The sequence below is a fragment of the Pristis pectinata genome, chromosome 12 (genome assembly GCF_009764475.1).
Source record: "Pristis pectinata isolate sPriPec2 chromosome 12, sPriPec2.1.pri, whole genome shotgun sequence".
Taxonomy (NCBI): Eukaryota; Metazoa; Chordata; class Chondrichthyes; order Rhinopristiformes; family Pristidae; genus Pristis; species Pristis pectinata.
In genome coordinates, this window is record NC_067416.1 from 53,879,518 (window position 1) to 53,887,108 (window position 7,591).

A 7,591-nucleotide genomic window follows, 5' to 3' on the forward strand; every position below is an offset into this window, starting at 1 on the left:
CCTAATCGGTTCATTCGGAAGAGGGCCATTTTTCAAGATAGAAAAGTTTCTCCCTGTGTGTGTTTATATGGTTGTGTTTCTTCCACCGGGAATGTTTACCTGGTTCCTTTAACTGATCGATGCATTAATTGTTCCTATTATAGGTGCTACTTCAATGAAAATATTGTTCTGGATAGGATGAAAACTCTTCCCCTCATCTTCCATTCCTGCACTGAAACGAGAAAAAGGATAAGAGAGGGCAGATGTATCCTAAACCTCCAAATGTGTTTCAACACCAACTATAGCAATATAAATACAAAAGGACCAAACCTGTGCAGACCACTCCATGTGAGGACTCATCGAGCTCCAATATAATTACAGTAAGGCATCTTTACCATAGTAATAATATCCTCTCAATGTGACATTTGTCTTGCCAATTGCTTTCGGCACTTATGAGTGTGTTATCAGTGACTTGCAGAGCCAGTTATCTTGGAACACCGACATGACTCAATCTCCAACCATTGAGATACATGCTCTGCTTTGTTATTTTTACACCACGGTGTTTAACCTCAGACTTCTCACATGATGTACCTCTGCCATGCCCTTCCCTGCTCGTTCACTGATTGGGTATTTGAATCTACAAGGTGAATTTCAAGACACCGTCTCCTGGGTTGAAAGAGAGTCTCTAATCCACATTTGAATGCTCGCCAACATGGGAGGGAAGTGGAGTGATGCCGGCGTCGTTGGAGTAAAATACAGCAATTATTCGGGTGCACGGAACCCAAGCCCCGCCATCAACGGTAGGAACAAACCACTCTTCTTCGGCCCTGCCTTCCGGTTCGTCGTTGTGAAAAAAAGAGGAACGACAGGCTCCGCTGACCAAACAACTCCGCCCACCCAATAAACGTCAAGGAAATCCAGCAGCTGTTTTCATATCGGCTCAGAGACACAAGATGCAACTAGAGAACTGTGGCGTCCACAATATTCTGATCTCTACATCACACCACACACAGCCAGTGATCCGAGAAACGTTCAACCCTTCAATGATCGAAAGGGAAAGCCCATTGGAACCAAACCGATCCGCAGACTTGTCCCAGGCCATCTGTGAGGAATTGTGTGCCGGAGAAGTCCAGGGCCGCGGGTTCCAGCTCCGTGTAACATAAGCTATCTGCTCCCGGAGAGATAGCGATGGGAATCCGCCTAGTCTTCACCCTGTGCGTTTGCCTACACCGTGAGTACCGTTCACACGTCTCATAATGTGCGAGTTTAAGAGACAACTGTCGGAATTTACTCCGAAGTTCAGACATAGACATATTTTTATTCCCCTTGCGTAGTTCGCCCCTTGATGATCATTCACCTATGTATGTGTTTAATGCACAGGTTCTTTCATTCAGTCGGTGACACAGAGACCGACATCGTTGACAAGGAAAGAGTGTCAGTCTCTCACCATCACTTGCCATTTCCAGCCTGGTTTGAGTGGTGTTTATGATTTTCACACTGGACATTTGTTCAAAGAGGTCCAGCCCGGGTCTCAGTGGGAGCGGATCTCCAGCGGGGGGCGATTTTATACTTCAACTCAGAAAGCACAAAAAACCTTTACATTGGAAATCCGGGATCTGAGAGTTGAAGACAGCGCCACCTATTATTGTCAAGCTGAGTACAGGTGGAAAACACAGTGATGTGCCTTGGATTCCCGCTGTACAAAAATCCTCACTGCAGATTGTGGCAGCAACAACAGAAAGAACGGAGTGAATTGCCGTTGATGCCCACAGTCATGCCTCGGCCCGCCTGCATCACAGTCCGGGCTGTAACAAGACTGGGCCTTTGCAGTTCGAACATTGAGTTTACTCATTGCCCAGTGTCCGCGCGTAGTGCCGCCAGTCTCGCAACTAAGAACGGAATTCGGGATTATCAAATGTTTCTTCCCAATCCTAACTCCTGATGGGACGGAGTCTAAATCTCTGACCCCGGAACCACAGTACCCGAGGGTTTAACTCATTCCTGCCCGTGTTAACGAGTCCCCCCGGGATCTGCAGTTGATGTGAAATACTGTGTGAAGTTCGGCATTCACAGTGGAAGTGAGACACGCACAAAACAATGCATAGTTAAGGAATATATCCCCGTGTTTGGAAACGGCAATTAAACAGTTGATAATATTCACTCTTATATCTGGCAAAATGTCATGGTAACCTCCCTCTTTACTTCTGTTTCATCGACACGGGGCCCCGTTTTTAGTGAATGCACCATCGGCCTGTTTACCGGGGACATTTTACTGAAAGCTCCGTTTATCAGAGAGAACAGATCGAACCACAAGGGATTGTGAAAGACGGAATGTTGTATGTTGTTTTGTAATTCTTGTAAGAATTAGGAAACATCTTATCGTGGTTGCCAGACATTTGGAGGAGAAGGCGGTTTTTGTGCCCGGGAGTCTGAGAGCGGAATCACTGGGTAACCCAAGGTACTAAGTATGAGGATGGAAAGGGAACAACGGTGACTGTCACAGCCGGTAAGTATCTATCAACATCGCCTGCTCTGCGAGTGGCCCCTGGAATATTTAGCGTCATTTTTACAGTCAAATTGCGATTATCGGTCTGACAAAATTTCAAAGTGAAACGGGAATTTTCAGGCTCACAGACTGAAAGTAGAACTAGAAAAATGGATGGCTCTCTCTTTAAAACTTCCTTCTGGTCCCACGACACAGACAGCAATCGGAAATGTGTGCCGCACCTCAATAATCACAGGGAGACCATACTGTGCAAACAAACCGAACTTGGTGGACAGTCTGCGGGAACAATCCAGGGCGGCGAGCTCCAGCTCCCCGTCACAAAAACAAGTGCGCTGGGACTTATACTGTTTTGCACACTGTTTTGCTGAATGTGTACACGCGGGTACACACGCACGTGCATTTGCACATACAAACTCACATACATATGCACACACACCCACAAACATACGCGCGCACACCCACACAGCCATATAAACACACATAGCGCGCTCGCGCGAACACACACACACACACACACACACACACACACACACACACACACACGCACAAACACACATAAATATATCGAATTTCATGTAAATCTTCCAGGATCCATTGCAAATTTCAAACACTGCCCAGGGTTTAGCCCTGTTGGGTGCCCATTCACCTCTCCCTATGTTTCATTTCTAGGGTCCATCAGGCCCTCGGTAATTCAGATCCAGACAGCGGTGACCGGGAGAGAGTGCCAGAATCTCACCATCAGCTGTCGTTTCCAGCCCGGCTCATGGGGTAGCTATGATTTTCAAACTGGGCACTTCTTCAAATACACCAAGCCTGGAGCACATTGGGAGTGGATCCCTAGCGGAGAACGATTTGTAATATCGACCAATAAAGTAGAAAAAACCTTTACTTTGGAAATTCGGAATCTAAGAATTGAAGACAGTACTACCTATTACTGTAAAGCGGAGTACAGGCAATGTGGTCGATTGGAACATTACCACGAGTTTGGCAAAGGGACAGTGGTGACCGTTACAACCGGTAAGTGTCTGAAAATATCGCTGTAGTTCTGATTGTCCCCGGAATAGGCAACATCGTCTAATGTTAAGATCAGTACGACATTCATGTCTCCGTCAATGCGAAATAGGGTCTGTTGTTAAACGGGCTTATGCAGAGGTGTCCAGTGTTGTCGGAGCCATAGTGCTTCAAGTGTGGTTGTGAGTCTAGAGAGACGAGCCGTGTGCAGGCGATTTGTGCATGCTGCCGGTGTGGGCTATGGGCAACGAATGCTGGCCTAGTCGGTGATACCCAGGTCCCCCAACAATAGATTGTAGAACATAAAACAGTACAGTACAGGATAGGTCATTCGGAGCAGGATATTGTACGGAAGTAATTAATCCATAACACCGAAACCCTTCTGCCTGCACATACTCCATATCACTCCATGCTCTGAATATTCAAGTGCCTACCTAAAAGTCTGTTAAACGCCTCAATGTTACCTTCCTCCACCACCACCACTGGAAGCTCATTATGGGCATCCACCATTTTTGTAAAGAATTGCTCCACACATCTCCTTTGATCTTTCACCCTCACATCAAATGCATGCTGTCTAGGAATAGACATTTCGACCCTGGGAAGGATAACGGCCGCCTGCCAAATTCGGGCCTCTCATGATTTTATAAACTTCTATCAGGTCTGCTCTCAGACTCAGCTGCACCAGCGATATCCACCCAAGTTCTTTCAAACTCTGCTGATGGCCCATGCCCTATAATCCAGGGACCATACTGGCAAACCTCTTCTACACCCTCTCCAAAGCTTACATTTCCTTCCTAGAATGAGCAGACCAGAAATTAATGGAATACTGCAGATGCGCATATCCAGTGTTTTATAAAGCTACAACATAATTTCCTGACTCGACAACTCATTGCATGATGCATTAAGTCAAGCATGCTGCACACCTCATTCAATACCCTGCCGACTTCTCCGATAACTAACAGGGAGCTATGGACTTGGACCCCAAGTTATCTCTGTACATCAATTTTCCTAAGGGCCTTGTCATTAACTGTATACTTCTCCTTCACATTTGCCCTCCCAAATTGCACCACCTGACACTTGCCATGGTTAAACTCCCATTTCTCCTATCATATCCGCAATCCATGTCCTGCTGTATCATCTGGAAACCTCTGAGAAAATCCACAACGCCACGAATCTTTGTGTAATCTGCAACCTAATAAAGCCACACATCCGCGATTTCATACTTCATATTTGTCACAAATAGCAGAGGTCACCGTGCCGATCCCTGCGGAACATCACTAGTCACGGACCTCCAGACAAAATAAGTCCCATCAACGTACACTATGTCGTTGATGGGCAAAGCAAGTCTAATTCCAAACAGCCAATTCACTGTGGATCCTATGCATCTTAATCTTATGGATTAATCTACATGAAATAGATTTACTGGCAAAATGTATCTGAGGGAACGAGGGTAGTTAGAGAAAAGTCCCAAGCGTGATAACTAACAGAAGGGGAGGGATATACAGAGTTCTTCTGCTGTCATTGTTGGAGCATGGCGGAGGAGCAGTGATGTCTGGGCGGTTGAAAGTTAAATGAGAATGAATGCAGGTATGAGGGGGTGTACCGCGTGGGCATGATTGTGTTGGATCTTCCCGCACTCTCTGGGTGTCAGGAGACGGACCGATATACTTTTTAATGTTTCAAGATACAGAGGGAGATTGGCAAGGAGCATTCGGAGCTTTGACTGAGTCTGAAACCCATGTGAAAACGATACAGATTGAACCCAGCCAACAACTGAGGGACTGTGGGAAACGTTCTCAGGAGGACTAACTAGAAACCGCAAGCAGCAAAAAGCGAGACCCAAAGCTGGGGCAAAAAAGTGCAGCTGATGAAAGTGAAAGCAAATCGGTAAAGTACGTGCCCCAGTGAAGGAAGAAATGGTGTATAAAGGGCAGCAGAGTGTTTTTATCCCTGGGTGATTTGTCTACATTTGATGGTCGTCCCTCGCCCCACGGAGGTTCAGTGTCCAATTCTGTGGCTCAGACTGAGCTGGCGAATCTCCGTCCTTTAGCTTATATCTTGCTATCCACTGGACGATAAGGTAAACATCCAGGAAAATTCAGGAAAATGGCATCCCTCGCTCAGCAGAAAATACAATATTGATGAGATTTATTCCTGTTTTTCTTTCACAAATAACTTCAAAAAAACACTTGCAAATGCGATTTAAAAATGAATCAAGGATTATTGAGGAACAGAGAAAGGCAATTCTCTGTGTGGGCTCAGGTCCATGTTTCTTCCCCCTTTTGTTTATTCCGCGAAGATATATAAATATCTCCAATCCCCATCCGCCATCACAGTTTGTCCCAAGCGGGATTCTGTCAGTGGTTTCCATGATGCAGTGAGTCGCTGGAATGGAAGGCATGGTTGATATTGCAAGCTGAGGTGCCTTGGAGTCAAAGACTAATGGAGTTGTACAACTTAGAAACAAGCCCTTTGGCCTATCGCGTCTAAGCTGACCATCATGCCTATACATATCAATCGTATTTGGGGTCATTATTTTCATATCTCTTGGTGCCTTGCTCATTCAAGAAACTGTGAAGATTCATCTCAAGGATTGTCACTGTCCCTGCCTCCAGAATCTCCTTTGGCGGCTAATTCCAGATACCAACAGTTCTTTTTGGAAATAATATACGGCCCAGATCCCCCCTAAACACGTCTTATCTCTAAACTTCACACGGGTTGTCTGGCAATAGACATCCCCAACATGAGAAATAGACTCTGGCGATGTGGACCTCCCATCATTTCATCTAATATATATCTATCACATCACCTGTCAGCTGACTTTTCTTCAGGGAAAGCAGACACTCTCTCCATATCCATTCTCTCCAACTAACACAAACCCTCCAATCCATTCAACATCCTTGTGAATCTTTTCGGAACCCTTTCCAGGTTAATCACATTTTCCTGCACTCTGTCGACCAGAACATCACGCAATACTGAATTATAACCAACGTTTTTGGAAATTTGTATCTCTAAATGTCTCCAAACTAATAGTCATGGGTATATGTCAATGACTTCTTCAGCAGAGCACTTCGGTAGAATAATCAGCAAGAACAGTAAATGACAGTTTCACATATTTGAAATGCCTCGAACAGTCGTGACATGGAAATCTCTTCATATTTTTGACTCTGTCTTCAGTGATAAACAGTAAATCAATAATGACCCCCCTCCCTTTTTAATTCCTGTAGATTCCATAGCACCGGGGTCGCAGAATCCGTCTCTGCAGTCTTCTCCTGCTGGTGATACCATCAATTTAAGCTGCGAATATTCCGGGTTCTGTCAATACACAGTGCACTGGTACCGGCAGTTCCCAGGGCAGTCTCCTGAACACCTGTTCCAGAGACACACATCAGGAGAGCAGGATAAGTAAGAGACTGTCCGGGGACGAATTTCTGGTTCTCTAAATTCTGGAAAGAAGATAAGCCTTTTAACGGTTTCTAAAGTGCGATTGAGCGACTCAGCTTTGTATTACTGTGCACTGAGTCAGCCCACAATACAGTGAAACAGAACAATGAAAGATCCATACAAAAACCTCAGTGCGGTGGATTACATACAGCCCTGCGGTAGCAAAGAGAGTTGTACACAAACTCAATGTGTTGGATCATAAACATATGGTGCTGCAGAGTAATCAATCAATCAATTCATTAATTCATTATTATCCATTTGCTAAAGTACTTTGAAAATAAAGCAGGAGATATTCAAATCTTGTTGTGAGGCCTCTCAGTTTTGACAGGAGACAGGGTTCCGACCGACAATTTTACTCCAGTTGAAGGCTGTCAGGGCGTTAGGAACACGGGATTTAAATGAAAAGATTCTTTGCTGAGGGTTCGCTCCATCTCTCCTGACGTCTCCCTATTCCGAACCTGTTCTACATCCTTCCGCCTCCAGTACAATAAGTGTCCCCGGAACTGACGAAGACAAAGAGGCTGGTGGTGCTCATGGAGTCATGGAGCACGGAACTAGGCCCATCGGCCCATGGTGTCCGTTCTGTCCAGTGAGCACCTGTTTATATTGTTACGGATTAGGTGAAGATTGGTGAATGTCCCTTTAAGACAG

At 45.4% G+C, this 7,591-nt stretch overlaps 1 pseudogene; it reads left to right on the forward strand.

The window, feature by feature from the left end:
• Positions 1-691: 691 nt before the first annotated feature.
• LOC127576458 (uncharacterized) lies at positions 692-7,037 on the forward strand (annotated as a pseudogene).
• Positions 7,038-7,591: the final 554 nt, after the last annotated feature.